The sequence below is a fragment of the Narcine bancroftii genome, chromosome 1 (genome assembly GCF_036971445.1).
Source record: "Narcine bancroftii isolate sNarBan1 chromosome 1, sNarBan1.hap1, whole genome shotgun sequence".
NCBI lineage: Eukaryota > Metazoa > Chordata > Chondrichthyes > Torpediniformes > Narcinidae > Narcine > Narcine bancroftii.
Window position 1 is genome coordinate 318,993,533 of NC_091469.1, and position 24,029 is coordinate 319,017,561.

At 40.7% G+C, this 24,029-nt stretch overlaps 1 protein-coding gene across 3 annotated transcripts in view; it reads left to right on the forward strand.

The window, feature by feature from the left end:
- Nucleotides 1-36: 36 nt before the first annotated feature.
- Nucleotides 37-24,029, forward strand: part of LOC138751960 (uncharacterized) — an 81,858-nt gene continuing 57,865 nt past the window's right edge. Inside the window, exon 1 of one of the 3 annotated variants that reach the window (XM_069915001.1) lies at nt 37-110. The gene's annotated coding sequence lies outside the window, so the exon portion shown is untranslated. Of the gene's footprint in view, nt 163-17,773; nt 17,956-24,029 lie in introns of those variants that run through there. The other 2 variants (XM_069915012.1, XM_069914991.1) reach the window with 2 other exon arrangements.

The window sequence follows — 24,029 nt, forward strand, 5'->3', positions numbered from 1 at the left end:
TGGGGGCCGGTGAAGCAGGACGTACAAGCGAGGTGGGGGAACGATAAACGGGACGGACTGGAGAAGTTGCGCACGCGCAATCGCCACATGGATTGGGACAGTGATTGAGGGTGAGATGTTTCCTTGATGTCGGTAACGCTGGGCAACAAAAGCTTTCAAAAGGTTCGGTTCCTGAAAAAAAAGGGGATTAAGATCGGCAACTTCAAACTGGGCACAAAGATAATTTCAGATCTGCTGCATCTCGTACGATTATTGAATTGAATTGAGCAGGTTTAATCGCATGGTCCTGACACGTTGTGTTAGTTCAACTGACCTAAAGATATTTTGTGGCTGCTGATTTTCATTTGTACTCAGCATCTGATGCCTCGCATGTCTGTCTCCGACAATGGTCGGCCAGCGCCGACCAATGCCCTGGTACCACTTTTCCACAGTGGCAATGTCCTGGTGAAACCTTTCACCATGTTTGTCACTGACTGCACCAAGATCAGCAGGTTGTGAATGCAGAAACTGAATTTACAGTGACATGTTGCACCTCATGGTTTTGTTTGCTTGAAGCATGTTGTCAATCAGCTGGAGGTAGTTGGTGCTCTGTAGTTGCCAAGAAATTTCTCAACAACATCTTTAAAAAGGAATGTACTGGGGTTTGTTGGTTAATTGGGGAGCACAGGCTCATGGGCCTGATACTGTGCTGTTTGTCTAAATTTAAAAATTGAAATGTCTTCCAATCATGACCAGGCCTCAGACAACATTTGCATGGACGCTGCACTGAATGCATACCCAGGCATGCTTGGACTGACCAAAGCAGCTTGCTTTGTAGGCAATATAGTAGTTGATAGGAAATCACAAAAATAGGTCATATCTAAAAAAAAAATGGTACATAGTGATTTTCATGATTAGCAGCCCAAAATCCATAATATACACCCAAAAGTGTTCAGGAAGGAAAATCTTCATTGTCCAGTTTAATTCAAAGTGCTATGGCAGAAGTGAAATTGTCGCGGGAGTGATTGTGTGACTATAGCAAAGGGTTTTTGTGTGTATCTCAGTGGTTGCTGAGAGAAACTGCAGTTCATTGCTTCAACATGGTGTAGTACTAACCAAGAGGTCCACTACAGAGGCAATCGCTGTACAGACTCTTATCAAAGAATGCTGCATGACTGTCCTAATACTCCTTTTATTTGATGTTCTGACATTGCTTCTACCTGTTCTTGAATGGAAAGCCTTGTCTTGGGAATCAAATGTCGCAGAGCTTAAAAAAAATTGAGAAAATGGAATTGTGTCTTTGCAGAAGAGATGATGGGAAGATGTCCACACTATCTGCCTGTTTTGCTGAGTTTTTGCTCCAGATTACAGCGGCTGCTGTCTCTTGTCTCTCGTATTTTCTTGTGTCTTGTTTTAAAATGAATTTTTTGTTGAAGTTCATTACATCTTCATTTCGCATTGAACCAATCCTTTCACCTCAAGAGTACTGAAAGTTGGATAATTTTTTCAAAATTTCCTACAAAGATCTAGTAATTCCTTTGAATGTGTATTGTTTGAATGATAGAATTTGCCTTGCTAACTTGCCATTTTAATTTTGTTCACCTAATATTCAATATTAGTTTTCAATCAAAGGTTTATCTTGTCAGGAAGGTGTTTGACATAAGTTAGAGAAAACTGAAACACACCAATATCACTTCTGATGTATGCTCTAACCTTATTAAGAGTGGCATGTTATCTCAGATGTAAGATCACACATAAGGTGATAGAATTGAGATTTTGTTTGAGAAAATTCTGTTTGTACATTAAATAACTACATAATAATATTGACATCCTGCCAGTTAGATTTCAGATTTATTGTCAGAGTACATACTTGACATCACATACAATCCTGAGATTCTTTTTCCTGTGGGCCTGGCAGAATTACCACTTATTGGTCATGCAAAATAAAACTACACCGTGTACAAGTGTAAACAAATAAAGAACTCTAAACAAACTGTGCAATAACGAGAGAATTTTTTTTTTAAATCAATAAAGTGTACAAGTAAGAGTCCTTAAATGAGCCACTGATTGAGTTTGTTGTGGAGGAGTCTGAGGAATTTGTTGTTGAGAACATATTGTTAGAATTTCAAAGTACATTGTGCATTCAAATTTACTTAAACAATTATATTTTTGTCTTCAAACCATACAACACTACTGCACAGAAAACAGGTCAATCGACCCTTTTAGTTTGTGCCAAAACATCATTCCACTAGTCCCACTGATCTTATCAAAATTGAATTTCCTTGAAAATTAAAATATAAAAATAACCATGACCTGTTTTGAGAAAAATGAGTGGAATAAAATGAAAAGATAGCTCCACTAGAGGGCCATCAATCCTCAAATTTCATAACTCCATTTGGGGATATTTATGTCAAAATTTTTAAAATATTTTCTTTGTTGATAATTCTAAGTATTCATTGGTTTTACATTTGACAATCTATTGTAGAAAAGAGTAAAACACAGCAATTTATCTGGAAAAAACACCAAAATGCTGGAAATAGTAAACAGGACGAACAGTACTTGTAGAAAGATGTTTGCTCAATGCCATTTCACGCGTGATCTGTTCTCAGAATCGGAAAATTAAATAGAAGTACATAGAATAAACAGAACAAGAACACACAGGGAAAAGTTCCCATTGCTTGCCAACAGTACAGAGAACCATGAAGTAACTTTATTTACCTTGTGCATTAGGATAGATCAACAAAATGTTCTAACAAATAAAGTTAAAGCATTGAAACAGAAGTCTTATTTAGCTAAATTGTGGCAATATCAGATACTTGATCAAGTTCAGGTATGTCAGTTTCAAATTAATATTATGAGATGTGGGATAGTTTGAATTTCATAATGCACATGAAATATCAGATCTATGCATGAGGTTGGGGTTTGAATGATCCTCCTAGTTTTGTTCTGCTTTGATCAAGCAATCTTCCTGACTAAGTGTAAACCTGAAAGTTTAATTATTGATCTCAGGTAAGATTTTTAAAACAACTCTTTTTGTTCCATCTCAGCTTTGTCCTAATATACCAGAGAGGTATTGCTGGATGCCGAATCTGTCCAGAATGGATTACACAATTTCATCTTTTTAACCAGAAATATTGTTAAGATCTCAATATATTGGCAGATGAGTTTCAATCTCCTATTCTTCAAAGCTTTTCTTGCAGAGCCCCTTTCAGACCAATGTTTGCCAACCATTCCTATGGTGTTGTTTTATGAGTTTCAGGCTATAATTTGTATAGAGCCGTTCACTTCATAGGTAGCAGTTTAATCCCCTAAGTCCAGTGTCCCCCAGTGTGGTACCTCTTGGAGTACAGAGAGGGAAAAAAAATAGAAATCCTCTCCAGCTTAATCTAATTTTCTGGGATATAGATTCACAAATTGATTATTGAAGCAAAGACTTCAAGATGTTCATGAAAATTTGGTGAGCAATCTAAATGTGCACCCCATGTTTATAGGCCATATTTATGGCAGATATGTATATCACAAGCATTGTCTGTCTTGTAAGGTAAAATACTAAAACAGCATGTATTACTGGGTTTGGACTGAGACATAATTTCCAGAAATATGTACTCACAATGTTCTAATCATCTGACAATAAAGTCCAGCCTTTAATTTTCTCCCAGTGTGATCTCCACCTGATTTGAGGCCAGCTGAACAACTACTACTACCATGGACTGTTAATGTACAGCTTAGATTTCTCCCTTGCAACTGCAGTTGATGCAAAACTTGTTTTTTCACTTCTTCCCTTTCCTCCAACTCAGAACCTAAACAGTCTTTCAAGCGAAGGCGGTAATTCACTTGCCCATCTTTCAATCTAGTGTACCGCATTCCGTGCACACAATATCATCTCCTCCCTGTTGGAGAAGCCAAATGTAGATTGGGGATCGATTCGTGGAACAACTGCATTCATTCTGAAGGGGTGAGCGACACTGAGCTTCCTATTGCCTGCCACTTGAATTCTCCAACCTGTTCTGACTCAGCCTGTGGCAGGGCTGGTTTTAAGCCTATTTGACCAAATTGGGCCCCGCTCCTCAAGAGCGCCCCGCACACGTGTTTGAGCCCAGGCCTTGAGCAGAGAACACTGTGACAGACTTCGTTTAAACTGGTAAGAAAATAATAGTACTATAGGCCTTATAAACTGAGGGATTTGTCAGTGAACTTGATTGATCATATTATCTCGGTGAAATATTTTAAGGAAATATGTCTTCGATTAAACTATTGGCAATAGGCCTCCTTTGTCTTCCTAGCCAAAAATGTAATGTTTCGTATTCATTTGACCCAGTAAGATAGATGTATTCCGGAGCTGATGAAGCATCTCTTATTATTATCAAGATCAAAACAAGCTATAGGCTAATCAATAAGAAAACTTGTACTTTAATATGAGATTGAGATAGCGTCATGCTAGCCTAGGGCCTAGCCTATAGCCTGGGCTTAAGCAGTTAGCCTGAACGTAAATAGCCTAGGCCCTAAGCGTAGAATTTCCGACAATGTTAGCAATTGTAGGTGGAATTGGTGAGGATATTCGGGTTTTGTAAAGATGAATAACCCCAAAGATACGATAGTTTAAGTTGATCTTTACTAGGCTAGGTCGCTGTGGGGGTTATAAGTCTTTACGAGCTGGTTTACAAGGTTATTCAGCTATAGGGGCATGTACTGTACATCTTGGGGTTATTCATCTTTACAAGATCCAGATATTCTTAGCAAGGCTGCCTCTGTCATTGTTTCATAATTTTGCAGTGGTTTGATTTAGTATCAAAATAGTACTAGGCTACTGTTACTAACTATGCTATTGCACTGCCAGGGCTTAATATAGCCTATTTCATGTTTTTGGTGATTTGGAACAGGTGCAGTTTAGCTTGACCACGCGGAAATTGTTTTCTTCAGGGGCGAATTTCATCCGTTACTCGCATCAGTTTTTCCACCAATTTTCTAGCCAAATATCTAGTGACAAACTAGCGCTGACATTCGACTAGAAAATAGGCTTTAAAAAAAAGGCAAAATTAAAGTGCGTCACCCCCCGTTCTGGAATGTAACCTTAACTAACTAATCTAACCATGACTAAAAAAAGGCAATTCTTACCTTATTCAAAGTTGTCGTCATTTAACAAATACAGAATCGGTCGCTTGTTTTGCAGTTCTGTGGTGTTCAGAAGTTAAGAGTTGGGTGCGTTGTTCCAAGGTCAGCAGCTGACGTTGGAACAACGTAAAGCTAATGAGCAGAATGATATAGGATTAACGTTGGTTTCTTACTTTGAACCAACGACGATGACAACATTGTTCCACTGTTGGAACAACGTAGACATGTTATCAGGGATGTCGTCCAATTTTATAACAAATTGCTAATGTTAAGTTTTTTGGTGTAATTTTAAGTCTAAACATTTTAAAATATACTTTTACCTTTTTTACCTTAAAAATATAGCCCAGAAAATTAGAATCTTAAAATTTATGTCATTTTACATGGCAAGCACAAGCAAGATAGAGACAAAGGGCGTAGGTATTTAAGCAGCAACCAGAAATGAGCACTGGCCAAGGCTAAGGTACCTGAAAATGAAAATCATAGAGGAGCTATCACAAAATTCCTTGTCACTCCATCTTTGAAGCGCCCATGTATTGAGGATGAAGAAAACAAAAACAATTCAGAAAATGACAATACAGCCTTGAGTCCAATTACAGTTGATGAATACAATGATGAAATTGATAACAAGTTAGAAAAGGATGACGCAGCTGTGAATCAAATTGAAGATTGTCTCAATACACCAGAAGACAGTGCCAAAGCGGAAAGTCCACTTATAGCCCAAAAAGACCAAGCCCAAACATCACGCAATGATGGATCATCCATGAGTACAGTTGTAATTAACATTTATGATGACCCAGCCAACTGGCCAGCATAAATAAATCAAAATGTAAGAGATTATTTAACAATGAAAGGTCCTCCTATTCCAGTGAACAAAAAATGTAAGAGATTATTTAACAATGAAAGGTCCTCCTATTCCAGTGAACAAAAAATGTAAGAGATTATTTAACAATGAAAGGTCCTCCAATTCCAGTGAACAACTTTCCACAAAATGAGAAGGGATTGTGTTTTTCAAAGTTTCACTGTAAGAGGAAACTTTCAATGGGGAGTGTGTTGAAAGACCTTGGATTATATACTCTGTCTACTGATAGAATTTATTGCTTTTATTGTAAACTTTTTAGTAAGAACACAACCAGTGCATTATCAACAAGTGGATTCAACAACTGGTCTAATCTTCATACAAGGTTGTGTGAGCATGAAAATTCTAAAAACCATTTGGAAGCCACATGGAGTTTCTGGGAGTTATACCAAAGACTTTGTAGTGGACAGACAATTGACAAAGACCTTGAAATAATCGTCAATGAACATGCAAAGCACTGGCAGCAAGTATTCAAAAGGCTAATAGCAATAGCGCAGTTTCTTGCTGAGAGAAATCTAGCATTTAGAGGAACAGAGGAAAAAGTTGGTAATGAGAGTTTATACAATGGAAACTTTTTAGGTCTTGTTGAACTGTTTGGAAAGTTTGACCCTGTTCTTGAAGAACATTTGCAAAAAGTTAAAACCCACGAAATTCATAATAACTATTTAGGGAAAGATACTCAGAATGAACTACTAGACATTATGGCTACAGCTGTTTTGAATGAGATACTGAAACGCGTAAAAGCAGCTGAGTACTACGCCATAATTTTCGACTGCACACCTGATATGAGTCACCAAGAGCAAATGTCTCTAACGATCAGGTATGAGTCTGATGGTAACTTGGCTCTTTCAGGTGTTTATGAACATTTCATAAAGTTTATGCAGGTTGAAAGTAGCACAGGAGAAGATTTATATAAAACATTATTAAACACACTGAAGGAATTAAATTTAGAGGTGAAAGATATTCGAGGCCAAGGCTATGACAACGGTAGCGACATGAAAGGTCACACATCTGGAGTACAAGCACGACTGTTGAAGGATAATTCAAGAGCTTTCTTTCTCCCCTGTGCATGTCACAATTATAACCTTTTACTCGGAGATGTAGCCAAGTGTTGTCCAGATGCTATAACATTTTTTGGGATCTTGCAAAGGATCTACATATTGTTCTCAGCATCAACTAAGAGGTGGGCAGTTTTTAAACAAACATGTACCCGGGATATCAGTGAAACCCCTGAGCCACACAAGGTGGGAGTGTCGAATTGATAGTGTTAAAGCTACGTTATCAGGTTGGAGAAGTATATGATGCACTTGTGGAAATATCAGAGATAACAGATGAGCCCAAGGCAAAAGCAAAAGCTAAATCTTTAGCAAAGGGTTGAGTAGAATCAACATGAATTATAAAAGAAAACCCTAAAAGACTACACATTTTTAGTTTCTTTGATATTTTGGCATGAAGTACTTTTTAAAGTTAACTACATAAGCAAGGAACTACAAGGTGAAACAAAGGACATTGATGAAGGCATGGAGTCATTTGAAAAACTATTATCATAGCTAAGAATTTATAGAGAAGGCAGTTTTAATGATGTCCTAATAGGCGCAAATGAATGGGCTGAAGCTGTTGAATTACCATTGGAGTTTAGACAATTTCAAGAAAGAAAACTACGTAGAAGGAAGAGAATGTTTTCATATGAGGCAAAAGATCAAGCTTTAGATGATCCAAAAGAAGCATAAAGAGTTCAGTGCTTCAGCTTAGTGCTAGACAAAGCTATTCAATCTTGAGAGTATACATTTAAGCAGCTTAAAAGCCATGTAAAATTATTTGGACTTTTAAATAACTTTCAGAGCTTACAAAAGGCGGAAATAAGGAAACACACAGCAGACCTTGAAGCAGCTTTAACTGACACCATACTAAAACAGAGTACTGATGGAGGGGTAGTTACTGAAACGACTAAAGACGTTTTACAGTATCAGAGATGTCCCCCACCCTTCCTGCAAGTTTATAAAACATCTGTTGTGTTCTGATAAAGGGTTTTTTGACAGAAATATTAATTCTCTTTTCCCACAGATATGACCTGACCTGTTGAAGATTTCTAGCATTTTCAAAAGTTGATTGTGTTTGACATAGATGTTCTTACTATTCCAGATGCATCACTCCCATATATCATTCCAGTAAAATGCTGCCCTCCTGTTTTCAAATTCTTTTGCAATAAAGACAATTTATCCAGTTGATTGATTGCTTTATCTGCACACTACCATTATTAATGGACAAGGACACCCAGGTCCCTTTGAACAGAAACACCATTAAATCTCTCAAGATATATCGCTTAGTATATTTTTCTTCCAAAATGGATGATTTCTCGTTTTTCCACTGTCCACCAGCCATGTTACGCCTGTCTACACCCTTTCTGCATGTTCTTCACAACACATGCTGTCCTGTAACTTTGTACCATGAATATATTACCCAATTTGTCCCTCATCCAAGTCATTGGTTATAGATTGTGGAGTGCGAGCCAGCACTGATCCTGCAGCTCCCCATTTGGACCTATCCTTCCAACCCAAAAATAATGCATTTGCTGCTATTCTTTGTCTTTATGTATGCTCATCAATTCTCAATCTAATTTAGTTGTAACAGCCCTGCTCCAGTTTGACTTAGTAACCTCTTGTGTGGCACCTTAATGAAGATCATTATGAAAGGGAAACAACACCCACATATCTTTTTATCTTTATTACTAATTACAAACCTGCTTTTCTTTTATAATTCATGTTGATTCTACTCAACCCTTTTCGAAGAATCCTGTTGCTTCTTCCTTAATAATAGATACTATAATTTATCTTCCTGCTTCCATAAGGTTTGTAGCTTCGTTTATGCTTTCCATCCTTTCATAAATAGTGCAGTTACATTTGCCATCTAACAATATGTGCGAACTACTCTCATATCTGTGAAACTTTGAGTCATGCACATCTGCCCTCTCCATTCTGATGTCCTCCAAAATGTTGGGATGCAGGCTTATCAAGGTTTAAGCCAAATGTTGAGAAATCTTCCAACCCAAGTGTTTGAGTGAGAGAAGACACAGTTTGTCAGTGAGAGAAGACAGATTTTTTTTATATTAATATTAAACTCCATAGTTAGTTGCATGCCTGGGTGGAAGCAGCTGGGCAAAGAATAAAGTGTAGGTCAGAGAACAGTATTTTAATGTCTTCACTAAAACATGTACCTGTGAATTTATTCATATTTGGCACATTTATTTAGTGAACCAGAAAGTCTATCTGCTTCATGTGGATTTAAATATAATTTCCTTTTTATGAAAGAAAACAATACAATCGGATGAAATAATAACACTTTATATATCAGGAATAGGCTGTCTGGCTCATCGAGCTTGTTCTGCCATTCACAGCTGATCTGGACATGCAATTGACTCCACTGACTTTTCCATAACCCTTAATTCCCCTACTATTCAACAATCTATCCCCCTTTGTCTGAAATACATTTAATGGGGCAGCCTCTACTGCTTCCATGGGCAGAGAATTCCACTACTCTGGGAGAAGTCATTTGTACTGATCTCTGTCTTGCATCAACTCCATCAAATCTTCAAGCTATGCCCATGAGATCTAGTCTCACCTGCCATTGGAAACAACCTCCCCATTTCAATCTTATATTAAATGTATTATAAGATCCTTCTGAACTCCAATGAGTATCGTCCCAGACGACAGATTAGAGTCGGATTTATTATCATTGACCATGTGCCGTGAAATTTGTTGTTTGCAGAACAAGGTGCAAAATTACAATTCTGTAAAATACAAGATTAAAAATAAATTAGTCGAAATAAAAAAAATTTAAAAGCCAGGTAGTGTTGATAGGTTCATTGTCCTTTCAGAAATCTGATGAAGGAGGGGAAGAAGCTGTTTTTTGTCATGTTAAATCTCTTATTTCAGAATCAATCCTGTGTGCCTCCTCTGCACCACTTCCAAAGCCAGTACATCCTTTCTCAAGTAAGGAAACCAGAACTGCACATGTGCCTCCAGGCACGGCCTTGCCAGAACCCTGTTCAGGTGCAGCAGACCTCTCCACTCTTCAATTTGATCCCTTTAGCATTAAAGGCAAATATCCCATTTATCTGCTGCACTTACAAGCTAACCTTTTTATGATCCATGTACAAGCACACTTGGGTGTCTCTGTACAATCATCTTACCTATTGAAAATGTGAGAGATGGGAAAATTGACCTAAAATTATGAACATGGAAGAAACTAAAGTTCATCAGTAAAATGGCTGAAACCAGTTCAAACAGGATAAGTTTGGGGCTTAGGATGCAGGAAAGCAGAGTCAGCACGATTAACATAAGAATCTTCTAGTCTTTGTGACAAGACCATAGGACTAAGATAAGGAATGGTAAGGTACAATAGAATGTAGGAAGTTGAGGTAGTCTGGATCAGATAAGGGTCTCCTAGCCCTGGACAGAAGTACCAAGTCATACATTTCTAATTAGCTAACCATACACAGATTTATACATATGAAATTAGCCAACCCTAGATAGAATGAGTCAACTCTGCATATCAAGAGACTGTAGCCCAGAGAATCAGGAAGGTGTGAATAAGGACAATGACATGATGGGGCACCCACAGGATACCCCCTGGTCCTCCAAGTGTACTGAAACTGCACGTAGGCAGGAAGAATTACCTATGCCAAACCCATCCAGGGGGCAGAAGAATGTAAGGGGGAGGGTATTCCTACACTGAAATCAACTGTATAAAAGTTGGGTGAGCCCCAGTGTGTGTGTGTATTCCCAGGGTAAGGGGAAGCACCCAACTTTGCATTGTTGTAGTAATAAATGTTCTTTGTTCTCAATTTTTGTCTCGAGCAATTTCTTTAAAGGTACTTTAATTCCTAACAAATGGGGGCTCGTCCGGGATCACACTCCCTCCACTGACAGAGTACCCCGACGACGAGAGTAGGTGCACCCCGGCTGATTCAGCTGGACTCACGGGCGACGGGTGGCTGGTCAGTGGAAGAAGCGAGTGATATCCGAGAAGAGGCATTGAGAACAAACGGCGGAAGGACGCGCGCTAGAGCAGTACTGCCAGAACTCGGTAAGAGTATTTTACTTGTTCCTAAGTATGGGAATAGCGGGCAGTAGAGATGAGAGTCCTGACACAGGACGTGACCACCAGATAGCTACGTACAGCCCGCTTGGGATGATGTTATCTGAGTGGGGCACGGGAAAGACCCGCGGTAAAGACAAACTGACGACGGTCAGGTATTGTTGTAATGAATGGGTGGGATACCCGGTTAAAGGGAGCTCCGTGTACTGGCCAAAATTCGGATCCGAGGATGAATGGATGTGTGAAGCTTTGAACTTATGGCTCTATCAAAACCAGCCAGACAATGTTGAGAGCAGGGAATATGCAGCCTGCTGGCTCAAGGGATCCATTGAACAGCTGGTTTTGAATGAGAAAGAATCCAGGGATAAGAGAGAGGAGGAACCTCTTGTCCCTGAATCACAGGGTTGGGATGTGTTACATTCCCTCCCTCCACCCTATGTTCCTCCTATGCCGGCTCCTATCTTTCCTTCCCCTCCTATGACCTACCCTTCTGCACCTTCCCCACCTCCCCCACCACTAGAGAAGAGAGAAGAGAGCAGGAGTGGTATGATAACTTGCTCACAAAGCACTCGATTACCACCTCTGTTGGCAGGAGAGAGAGGTAACTTTAATTCAGAACAGCGTGAGACTCTTCAGGAAGAAAGGGCAGAACCCTTTGATTCATTTCCCAGGGAGCAGGAACCCAGACCTAATAAGCCAGAAACCAATTGGATGAGACCACTGCGGGAAGTTCCCATGAGAGAGGGTCTCGGTTTCGTAAATGTGCCCCTGACCAGTACTGAAGTGTGTAACTTTAAGAAAGAACTGACCTCCCTGATAGAAGATCCCCAGGGATGTGCCGAACAGTTAGACCAATTTTTGGGACCAAATATATATACAATATGGGGGTCTCGACATAGAATCCCCAGCAGGGGAACAATTGGTACTAACAGGTTTTGTTACCAACTCAGCCCCAGACATTAAGAGAAAATTACAAAAGACAGAAAATTGGCATGAGCAGGGAATAACCCAGCTTCTACAGATCACACAAAAAGCATTTGTCCAGACATCTGAGGATAAGCAGAAAGCAAAGGCTAACATTTTGATGCAAGCAGTTAAAGGAATAGTAGATGAGTAACATGAAAAAAAAAGGCAGGGACTGTGTGCCAGCTCCTGAATGTTGGGAGAAGTGCAGGGAGTGGGAGAGTAGAGACCAGAGATAATTTCATAAATCACGACTTCCCACTTCAGTCACTGACCAATATTGATTAAAATTCATGCTAAAAATTAAATGTCATAAATGATCGTTTTTCAATACTGTAGAATTAGCAAATTTAACTACCAGTTAATTCCAATTTATGAAATAAATTGTATTTAAATGTGATTTTGCACAGGGAGTACCTGATAGTTGAGTGATGTTATAACATTTGCAGGGAGAAATGTTTGCGCAAATAGGGTGAGTTCTATACATCTTAACTTTAAGTGTATGTGAGATAAAGAAAGGATCTGATGTGTAAAGTGGCTGGATCAGCCAGTTGAAGGGGGAGTGTGCATGTCCCTTTAAGTGCACTGTGGCACTTGAAATTGAGGCTTCAGGCTCTTGTCTTGCAGTTAGAGGTATGGAGCCCTATCAACACATTTAATACATTTCTTCTACACATTCAGCAGTCAAGGTCCGTGAGTTTAAAGATCACCCACCTCTGGAGAATAAAGATACCTCTGGGGATTCCTATGGGGATTCCTATAAGTTTAATCATTCATTTCTCTGGTGCATTTTCCTCTGGAGTGAAATTAATGCCTCAGCACAATTTCTCTGTATTGCCGCTGTTATTTAATTCATGATAACTTTCCCCATTCATCAGGTTTATATTTAAATCCGGTAGTGCAGAAGTTACATTGTAAATAATCACGGAGGTAAACCCTGCGCGACTGGATTCAGCTTAATGGAGAAATAAACCTGCGAACTGGTCTATGGTGCTGTGTGAGTACTGCAATAGGTGGAATATGATTTAAATTGGTGGCATAGTTCAGAACAATTGGGTGCATAAGAATAATAATATCATTAAGAACTCACAGATCTTGTACCGGATGCTATTCAGTACATCTTGACTTAAGGACTGGAGAAATTGGCATGTTAGAATGAGATTGGCATGGTACCAATATTTCTTGATTCAATAATGACTCCACAAGCTCCAGGATTCATGCAGCAGAACTTTTAAGTGGAATATAATAGAAACTAGCCTGTACTTAAATTATTGTGTGTGCAATCTTCATAAGAACATCTTTTAACTTTTTTTTGGTGCCTGTTTTACAGACTGTTTTAAATAAGGCCAGCTCCTGTGAGCTGTGGCACAAGGCATTTTACTTAAGGCAGAACTAAAGGTTGAATATGTTTCAAGTTCTCTTGCAGGGGCTCTTGTGCTGCAATGTCTGTTATGTACTCACTCTAACAAATTGGAGGGTTGTGCCCCATACAGACAAGCAGCTCCAACTGCATTTTAATAAGGTCTAACATATTCAAAACCCATGCAAATATGGTTTGTGTTTCATTTTACAATTTTTACACTAACACAAAGGAAAGTCAGATTGTTATTCATTTTATTAAAATCTAGTGATTGGTTATATGTAAAAGCATGGCAAGAGGATCAACTAAAACCTGCCTGGGATGGTCCCTTCTGTGTACTTTTAATTACAGACACCGCAGTAAGAACAAGAGAGAAAGAATTAATGACAAAGTGCCATAATGTTACAATTTTATTCGTTTTTTTAATGGTTTATTCAGTTTTGTGTATTTTATTGCTGTTTTCAATGAGCTTTACATTTATCGTGGTTTATTCAGTTTTTGTGTATTTTATTGCTGTTTTCAATGAGCTTTACATTTATTGTGGTTTATTCAGTTATTGTTGTATTTTATTGCTGTTTTCAATGAGCTTTACATTTATTGTTGTTTATTCAGTTATTGTTATATTTTATTGCTGCTTTCAATGGGTTTTACTTTCATTGTTGTTTTACTCATTTTTTGGAATATTGTTCGTTAATGTTTTAAGTCCCCCTGGAATAGGGGCAGCAGAGGTTACAATTGTGCTCCTTTAGAATGTAGACAGGGCATAGATTTAATGTATAGTCATAGTGGGATATGGGTTAACAAGGGATTCCAATACGGACCAGGGGAATTAAACAGCTTTAGTGGAGTACATCTAATTTGTATCATAGCCTACACAGGTATTAAAGACAGGAGTTTTGAAGCGATAGCACAAAGGACATGGTGGGACAAAGACAGACAGAATGGTAGTCAGCATTGTACATGTAACAGAGAGAGAGAGAGTTAATACATATGCTAATGTACACAGACAGGCTGCAACTCACAAGTTCAATGATATATATGCTAATGTTAGCAGACAAGCTGCAACACACAGTTAAATCACAAGAAACAATCCCCCCCCCTGCTTGGTCACTTTTCATCACCCCATGAAAGGGAGCACCAGTTTCCAACAACGTGAGCTGCTTGACACTTTAATATCAGGCTCCAAACAGCCTTCGGAGATCGGTGGCCCTAGGGTTCGGGGCTGAAGAGGACATCAGATACGAGCCACAATCAAACGGAACCGCCTGACTACTGCTACTCGTTCGCTGCTGAAGGCAGCGCTTCTCATAGACTGCTACTCGTTCGCTGCTGAAGGCAGCGCTTCTCATAGACTGCTACTCGTTCGCTGCTGAAGGCAGCGCTTCTCATAGACTGCTACTCGTTCGCTGCTGAAGGCAGCGCTTCTCATAGACTGCTACTTGTTCGCTGCTGAAGGCAGCGCCTCTCACAGACTTCGTCGGGACAACACTTACAAAGGTCGTGTGCTTCAAAGACACTGCTTCAATATTTCAACGTATGGGATGGACTAGACTCTTTACTGAGAACTGGAGCCTGATACTCCAAACCCTAATAAGCAGCTGCACTCACTCCCCTGACCTTCATGGTGCTCCCCTACCTAAAGACTTTACACAGACATTACAATTCGGTTATTGACCAGCTGGGTAAAACTACACCTTACACTTGAAAGATCAGTGTTACTGATCTAAAAGAAAAGTGAGGAGAGGGGGGGGGGGAATCAGTCACACTGACACTAGTAACCAAAGATCAGTGTTACTGATCTAAAAGAAAAGTGAGGAGAGGGGGGGGGGGATCAGTCACACTGACACTAGTAACCAAAGATCAGTAACACTGATCATGGTGAAAGATCAGTATTACTGATCTAAAAGAAAAGTGAGGATTGTGAGAGATGGGAAAATTGACCTAAAATTATGAACATGGAAGAAACTAAAGTTCATCAGTAAAATGGCTGAAACCAGTTCAAACAGGATAAGTTTGGGGCTTAGGATGCAGGAAAGCAGAGTCAGCACGATTAACATAAGAATCTTCTATCCTTTGTGACAAGACCATAGGACTAAGATAAGGAATGGTAAGGTACAATAGAATGTAGGAAGTTGAGGTAGTCTGGATCAGATAAGGGTCTCCTAGCCCTGGACAGAAGTACCAAGTCATACATTTCTAATTAGCTAACCATACACAGATTTATACATATGAAATTAGCCAACCCTAGATAGAATGAGTCAACTCTGCATATCAAGAGACTGTAGCCCAGAGAATCAGGAAGGTGTGAATAAGGACAATGACATGATGGGGCACCCACAGGATACCCCCTGGTCCTCCAAGTGTACTGAAACTGCACGTAGGCAGGAAGAATTACCTATGCCAAACCCATCCAGGGGGCAGAAGAATGTAAGGGGGAGGGTATTCCTACACTGAAATCAACTGTATAAAAGTTGGGTGAGCCCCAGTGTGTGTGTGTATTCCCAGGGTAAGGGGAAGCACCCAACTTTGCATTGTTGTAGTAATAAATGTTCTTTGTTCTCAATTTTTGTCTCGAGCAATTTCTTTAAAGGTACTTTAATTCCTAACAAAAAATAAATGACAGCAAGGTCAAGAATATGGAGACTGATGGTAAAGGTGAAGGTTCTATTATTGTCACGGAATACTACATTTAGAATGTAATGTTCTTTAACTTTGTCTATCGTAAGGGGCCACCTTGTCCAGCACCCCTCAGAAATGAGGCCCCAGTGAGGAACAAACTTGTGACCTCTGAGTAAGAAGACCAGTGCTCGAACCATTGAGCTATTAGTTGTTTAAGGACAGTCAGAATATAAAGTGGTTTTGCTCGCAGCTTTGTAAAACATACAGTGCCAATATGTCCCTCGGACATATACATGCAGCATGTTCATGAATGGTGACAACATTGTGGACAAATGATCCCCACAAAGCTCAGACTGAAAAGTGTGCCCAGTTCTGGTGCAAAGTCATCCGTGGTGGAACGTTACTTGGGTTTTCTTTCTCCACAGATGCTAATGAACTCACTGGATATTTCCAGAATTCTCATTTATTAAAGGTTTACAGTGATTGTTGAGGGGAAGAATGACAGGGAGAGGGGTGAAAGAGGGGAAGAAAAAGCAAAGGGGAGGGCAAAGGAGGTCTTTTAAGAGAGCATTTAAGAGGGAGGGAGAGAATGAGAGTGGGAGAGAAAGGTGTAAAAAGAGGGAGAGGGCTGAAAGAAAAGGGAGAAAGGTGTTCTTTCAGCTGCTCTCTCCCCATCTTTTCCTACATCAGGCCCTTTCTCCCTGTTCCCTCCCCTCTTTTAAACCCTCTTCCTCCACTTCTTCGTGTCTCTCTCCACCCCCACTCTCTTTCAGTGTTGCTCCACTTCTCCCCTCATTAATTTAATCGATTTTAATCTCCAAATTGCAGCTGTGTCATCTGAAATTCTCTTGGGCTTTGTGTTCTCTCCAAACCCTTCTCTTGCGCTGCAACTTGAACCATGCTCGTCACCGTTCCCATTCTTTTAGAGTTGGCAATCTGGAAATTTTAGTTTCTCTCGCTGCTTGCTGAGTGTCTCCAGCAATTTTTCTTTGTCTCTAATTTCCACCTTTAAATCGTTAAACTGCGTGTGAAAATAGGCTGGAACAACCCCATTTGCTCTCCTTTCAGACTTGTGATCAAACAAATCAGCAAAAATAAGTAAGCTATCCTGAAAAAAAGGGACTAAAACACCGACTTGTTCATGTCAATAAATTCTGATCTCGATTTTTAGGCACAAAACTGATCAGTAGCCTTGCTCCTCAATGGATTTGTGTCTCCTTGTCTGGGCCTGCAGGCTGCAATACAATTGTATCGAACTATGTGATTAAAAATGAAGCGGAAATGCAGATAACCCAACCACGGGGGCTCAAAGAAAGCGCTTTCAGAGCAAAAGGGGCTGCCAGACTTGTCTACGTTTCAAAATGATTGGAGCAACCCCAACCTAAAATGAATGTGGACGGGCTTGCAATGCGTTCATTCTAATACATGAGGAACCCTGCTGGGTTTCTCCAGCGTTGTGTTTTCACCATGAGGACTATTGTTTGTCGTCCAATATACATGGGGTGATTGACTTCAGAATGTGTTGCTTCTTAATCCAAACCACAAACCACAAATATCATTCCCTTCAAGCTAACTCCTGCTGGGCACATCGACTTTCCAATGAGACATGGTTGAAGAGAGGAGGGAGGGAGCAAACTGCGCGTCCGCCCACCGTCCCGGGGCTGGGCAGCACCAGCCCAGCCGCGGCAGTACAGTCAGGAGGATCGGGATTCCCGGGCACTCGGGGTGGGCGGAGGATGTGGCGGCAACGTTGCGTAAGGGGTGGGGGGAAGAGTCGGGCTGGACAGGCGACGTCGACACGTTTCTTCTGAGCATTGCTGCATTGGGCGGACTGACTTTCCATTTCGTGAAGGGGGGAGGCAAGGAAGCTGAGATTGGCTCGTCAACTCAACCGATGCGAGTCGGAGAGGTGAAAGGGGGAGGGGGGGTCAATCACAGAGACGGAGTTGGAAGCGGCGCGACTGTCATTGTAAGTGTCCTGGCTTTCCTTTGTCGCGCACGATTTGTTGGGGGAGGAGAGGGTGGGTATCCCATCATTTTAAAAGAACTATCTTCGAGGAAGGGCTCCAGCCCGAGGCGTCGGTTCTGTATCTTTTCCTTTGCGACATGAGGGACCTGCTGAGTTTCTCCAGCGCTGTGTTACTAAAGTCACTCGCGATCTCCACCCTGAAATGACTGGAAATATAAGTTGACCATTTTTTTAAAATAAGATGATTAAGGCTCTAATACAATGGTTACATTTTGTATGAGGAGGGTGATGTTGACTCTTTTAAATATAAAGTCTAACAATTATTCAGCAGGAGTTAGCTTGAAGGGAATGATAACTGATCATTTCACGTATTTGTGGTTTGGATCAAGAAACATCACATTCTGAAGTCAATCACCCCATGTATATTGCACGACAAACAATAGACCTCATGGTGAAAACACAACGCTGGAGAAACCCAGCAGGGTTCCTCATGTAGCAAAGATAAAAGTACTGTACATAACCGACGTTTCATCGAGGTTCGTTCTGAATTTGGCTAAAGGCTGAAAGATCAAAGCAAAAGTTTCTTGTGTGTGCATTAGTTTTGAAATTCCGTGGCAAAGCGGGGTTTGCCTGTGATAAGGAAGTCTTATTACTAATTGCAGCTTAGTGGGAGTGTACCTAAAGGCCACATAAAGGAACTGGACTTTTTTTAAAAATTTTCATCTCCACTGACCATAGGGGAGTTTTTTTTTCCCCTGCACGGGGGCTGGGATTTCCATTTACAGTATTTGGGCTCTTCCTGTTTGAAATGAGTCACATAGTATCTTGGGTCATGCTGAATGTAAAACATCTGTGGGCAAGTCCGTAATTTGATCTGCAAGGGTGAAATTTCAATTGAAAAATAAAAGTTAGGTTGGAAGGTAAATCACAGCATGTTATTTGGTTAAATGTTCTTCCCAAGAGAGAGATGGGAATATTAGCACATGAGGTACCATTTAAATCGGTTCTAGCTCCTGGAGGACTCTTATTAATTCCATCCTCCTGCTCATTTCTTCATAACCTATTCTCTCTATCTCTGTGTGTCTCTCTTTTTCTCCCTACACCAGTGACATTTGGCTTCCCGGCCGGCAGATCTTTTTAAAATATTTTTGAGTTTAACCTATTAATCCTACATACAAAATCTACGAATATAGCAAAAAAGCATGTCCTATATACATATTGCAAATTAATATAAATGTAATTCAAATCCATCCTTATATTTAAAAATAAATGTACCTCATTTGAGGGACATTATACCCAGCCTTGGTCATAATATGTCTAACGTGATAATATGATCTAGGACAACCAGGATTAAACCCGTATATAATCTAAAAAAGAATAGAAAGGAAATAAAAACTAAAATTAAAACTATTCTAGCCCCTCCCTCTCATCAAAGTTAACTTATCAGGGAAAAATGTAAAAATGTGCGACCTTCAGACACGAGACAGAGAATCACCGGAACATCCAAATTACGTAAATCTGCCGATCATTCTATGAATGGGCCCCACATCTTTGCAAATTGAAACTTTCTGCTTTTCATGTTGTATCTAATTTTCTCCAAGCTTCAATAGGTCATGACATCATGTAACCACTGTGTATGAGTGGGTGGAGTCAGTCATCTTTCCATTTCAATAGAATTGCTCGTCTGGCTATCAAAGTGCTAAAAGCTAAAACAATCTTTTTCAGCCTTTGTTTTAGATGCAGGCTTTAGGAATGGTACAGATTAGGTAACACAAATTATAATTTTATTCAAGATATCTGTTACCTTTGAACAACTTTCAGCTAAATTTAATCTTTCTAATAGACATTTCTTTAGATGCTTACAAGTTAGGCACTTTGTTCAGTCGAAATTACAGGATTTTTCTCCAATTGCAAATTACTTTTTTTTAATTTATAGTTTGTTCACAGTGGATTAATATGTATTTATAATGATTTAAGATCAGCCTCAATGGCTAGGATTAAGAATGATTAATGTGATCTCAATATAACATTTTCAGATGAAGATTGGTACTCTGCTTTTAGTTTGATTAAAAATTCTTCATTTTGTGCAAGACATGTTTATTACAAATTAAGGTGGTACATAGAACACACATGTCCAAACTTAGCTTGTTTTTAATGCAGACATTGGTCCATAATGTGATAAATGCAACATTTTTGAAGTGCTCTTGATCCATATGTTTTGGGAATGTCCCAATTTAGGACAATTTTGGGAAAACATTTTTCAATCTTATAAATTGTTTTTAAGATCAAAATTGAACCATTCCCTTTAATTGGCTTGTTTGTGGGGTTTTTTTTGGCCTCTTGTGAACCAGATACACTTGTGTCTGCATCTCAAGAGAAAGTTTTAGCTTTTAGCATGTCTTTTGAAAGTGAGAGGAAACCCATGCATTTGCAGGGGGACCTTTTAAACCACCCTGATGGCATCTGAGTTGTGCAGTAGCAGCACTAACTGATGTTCCATCAATAATTCCTGTACCATTGTGTCATCTGTGATCCTCTGTTCAAGCTCCCCCAATTACAATTTCCCCTTTGAACCCTTGCTAGGTGGGTTTAAAATTCCTGTTTTATCATCAGGATTAAGTGGCCCTGCTAAATAGCTAACAGTGGCAGGGTAGTTTTTAAGCTAATATTCCAGAGAAAGGGCCACGTGGTGATTTAACTGTTCAAAGTGGATGGTCACTCCAGTTTGGATGATCAGTCTAAGAGAAATGTGATAATTCTAAAGTGCAAATCAGTATCTTTGATTCGTTTGTTTCTCTAATATATACAAGAGATAATATGGTCTGGCATGGATATTCCTGTTGGGATTACTTTTCCATGCTTTTAGTTGTGGTTCGCTTGTGCTCACCATCCCTCAATGCACATTAAACACAAAGAGAATCGTCTTTACTGTACTTTAGGATGTTGGTCACAATTAATATGGTAAGAGAGATTAAGTGAGTGTTTATTTCTAGTTGATGGTGGAGGTGACCTTTTTTTACAAAAACACACACAATACTTCAAAGGTTGTGGATGCAGAACATGCTGTTACGGAGTCCAGAGGACCCCAAAAACTAGCAGCAATAGATATGCACCACAACACAGGGTTATTTAAACAAAAATAGTTTTTTATTATATTTGAACAAGAAAACAGAATTAAACTTTAACTTATTACTTAACCCATGTAACCCACTTAATCCCCCCTCTAATACTAAGTGCAGGCGTGTGTAATGTATGTTTAAGAAAATCGAAAAGTTCTTTGGATCACAGTCCAATCTCACTGGTTGCAGGCAATTCTTGTTCTGTGCACAGAAGTTAGCATTAACAAAGTTAATTTGCTTAACAGGCAAATGGCTACCACTCAGGAGGGTTCTTGCTGGTTTTCAGAGAGATTCCTTTTCCAGGACATCCACAACTGATTCCTTCTCAATCAGTCTTTCTGACAAAACTTGCCCTCTTCAGGGTTCTTCAGATGATCCTCTTTCTTTCAGGTCACCTTTCAGACCGCCAATCTTCTCCTTTGACTAGACAGTCTTCCAAAAGTTTGCCAGCTTATCCCTCTGGAACTGATTTCTATAGGCTTTTTCAGGTGCATTCTCTGCTAAGAATGTGCCTAAAGAAGCTGAAGTGGCCCCTTAAATTGTAGTTCAGGTGGCAGCGTTGAAAGCGCACCGCTGGCCACCTGAAATGACGCTGTGCTGGGATGCGCATCTGAGCGCATTCCAGCTCCTGTCCCTTGGGCTGTCAAGTCAGGATGGCTGGCTGTCAGCTGGGACAGCCAGTGCCCTGCTCTCTCCCCACTCACAAAATCAGTCCCCACATTGCCGGGTAGCCGGCGCAGGTTGTCAGCATGGAGACGTCTCACGTGGGACATCCCTACACTGATCCTGCTGCCCCGCTCTCTCCCCACTCATGGGGTTGGAGCGGCTGGCGGGGGAGGAGACTGGAGTGGCCAGCGTGGGGGGCACGGGGGCTGGAGTGGCTGGCGGGGAGAAGGAGGCTGGAGCGGCCGGCCGGGGAGAAGGAGGCTGGAGCGGCCGGCGGGAAAGAAGGAGGCTGGAGCGGCCAGCGGGGGAGAAGGAGGCTGGAGCGGCCAGTGGGTAAGTATGGGGGCTGGAGCGGCCGGCGGGAGAGAAGCAGGCTGGCGGGAGAGAAGGAGGCTGGAGCGACAGGTGAGGGAGGAGACTGGAGTGGCCAGCGGGAGGGTACGGGGCGGGAGCACTGGCGGGGGAGTACGGGGGCTGGAGCGACCGGCGGGGGAGAAGGAGGCTGGAGCGGCTGGCAGGGGAGAAGGAGGCGCTTGAGTTGGCTACCATCATTGTTTCATCCAGCCCCCTTCTCCCCTGCCAGCCGCTCCAGCCTCCTTTTCCTCACTCCCGAAATCAGTCCCCACAGTGTGGGGACCGGCTGCCCAAGAATGTGGGTACTGGGAGAGGAGCTGTCAGGCACTGGCCAGCTGACAGCTAGGGAGGTCACTGTGCTGCGGGGATTATCCCTCTCCGAGGAGGGTTACTAAGCTCGCCTTACAGGCGCCTCCTGCACATTCATGTGGCCTTCCCACAGCCACATTTTGCCAAAATATGCGGCTTTACAAGCAGGGCAATTGGCCACCTGAAAGTGACTTTTTCTCTCTCACTCCCTCCCTCTCTGAGAGCAAAGCTATCCTGTCTCTGCTTGCAAAGTTCACATGTTCTCAGGCAAGCTGTATGTCCATACTTTGTTGCCTCTTGCAAAAAGCATTTTGCAAAAGTCCTGCAAATATTCTGTGTTTTTAAAATGTGTGTGTGCAAGCTGCTCTAACAATTCCTCCAAAACCACCTCTAAATGCTAACATTTGATTCTGATATCAGAAACTTTTCTAAAGAGTTGGCAGATTATGGTAATATCGGCACCTCTGAGAATTTTATTCAGGAGCTCATCATGGTTTTTGTCTGGTCTTGCTATGAAACGCTGTTTTGTATTGCTTTTTTTAAAGGTATTTGATCAATAAAACTGAGGAATAGATTAATTTGCAGAGTAGAGACCAAGCATTTGCTTGCTCCCTTAAACCTTGTCATCCATTCTTGAAGTCCCAACCCCTATTATCCATGCTTACAGAACAATGCTGATTCCTAGTTAACCAATGTCTCAATTTTAGAACTATTATCCAGGATTTTAAATCCCACCATGGTCTTGCCTCTTAAGTCATCTGTGGCAGATCTGTGGCAGCAGTGCAACTCTCTGAAATGCATGCATTTATACAACTCTAAACTCGTACATGTCCCTCGACCAGTTGCTCCAATGCTGGCAGTCTTGATTAATTCACCGATTCATTAGAATTTCATGTCAGAATTTATTTAAAGCAGTTTTTTTTTAAAGTTTCCAAACGTGAGGAATGGGGAAAAAAATGCATGCCAAATTTTCTGAAGACAGTACGACAATAACATTTGTTTTTCACTTTTAAATTTGAAATAAAAATTGCCTGAAGCACTGCACAGGGGCATTTTAAATTTAAATTTAGACCTACGGCATGGTACCAGACCATTTTGGCTCATGATTACCTCCAATTAACCTACAACCTCAAACCCCCCCCCCCCAACTTTGGTATGTTTTAAACAGTGGAAGGAAACCGGAGCCCCTGGGGAAAATATGCACAGATACCAGGAGAACGTACAAACTCCTTGCAGACAGTGCCGGATTTGAACCCCAGTCCTGATCGCTGGTGCTGTAACAGCATTGCGTTAACTACTAAACCCACTGAGCTGCCTAGAAAAATATTGCTGGGTCATATCAGTACAGTTAAAGGAAGGTTGGATCAAAGAGAGCTATGGAATGGTATTCCAGAACTTGTGGCCAAAGTAGTTGAAATGAATGCTGGCAACAGTGGAGCTACAAAATCAGGGATGTAAAGAAGAGGCAAATCATGGTGGGATATGGAATCTTGCATTGAAATTCTAATATTGAGGTGTTGGACAGTAAGCACAAATGGTGGATATTGGAATTTAGCTTTGGGTAGTCAAGTAACTTGTAATAGATTTTGGTGAAAGTGACCACAGCTCTCTGACCTTTAGCATAGC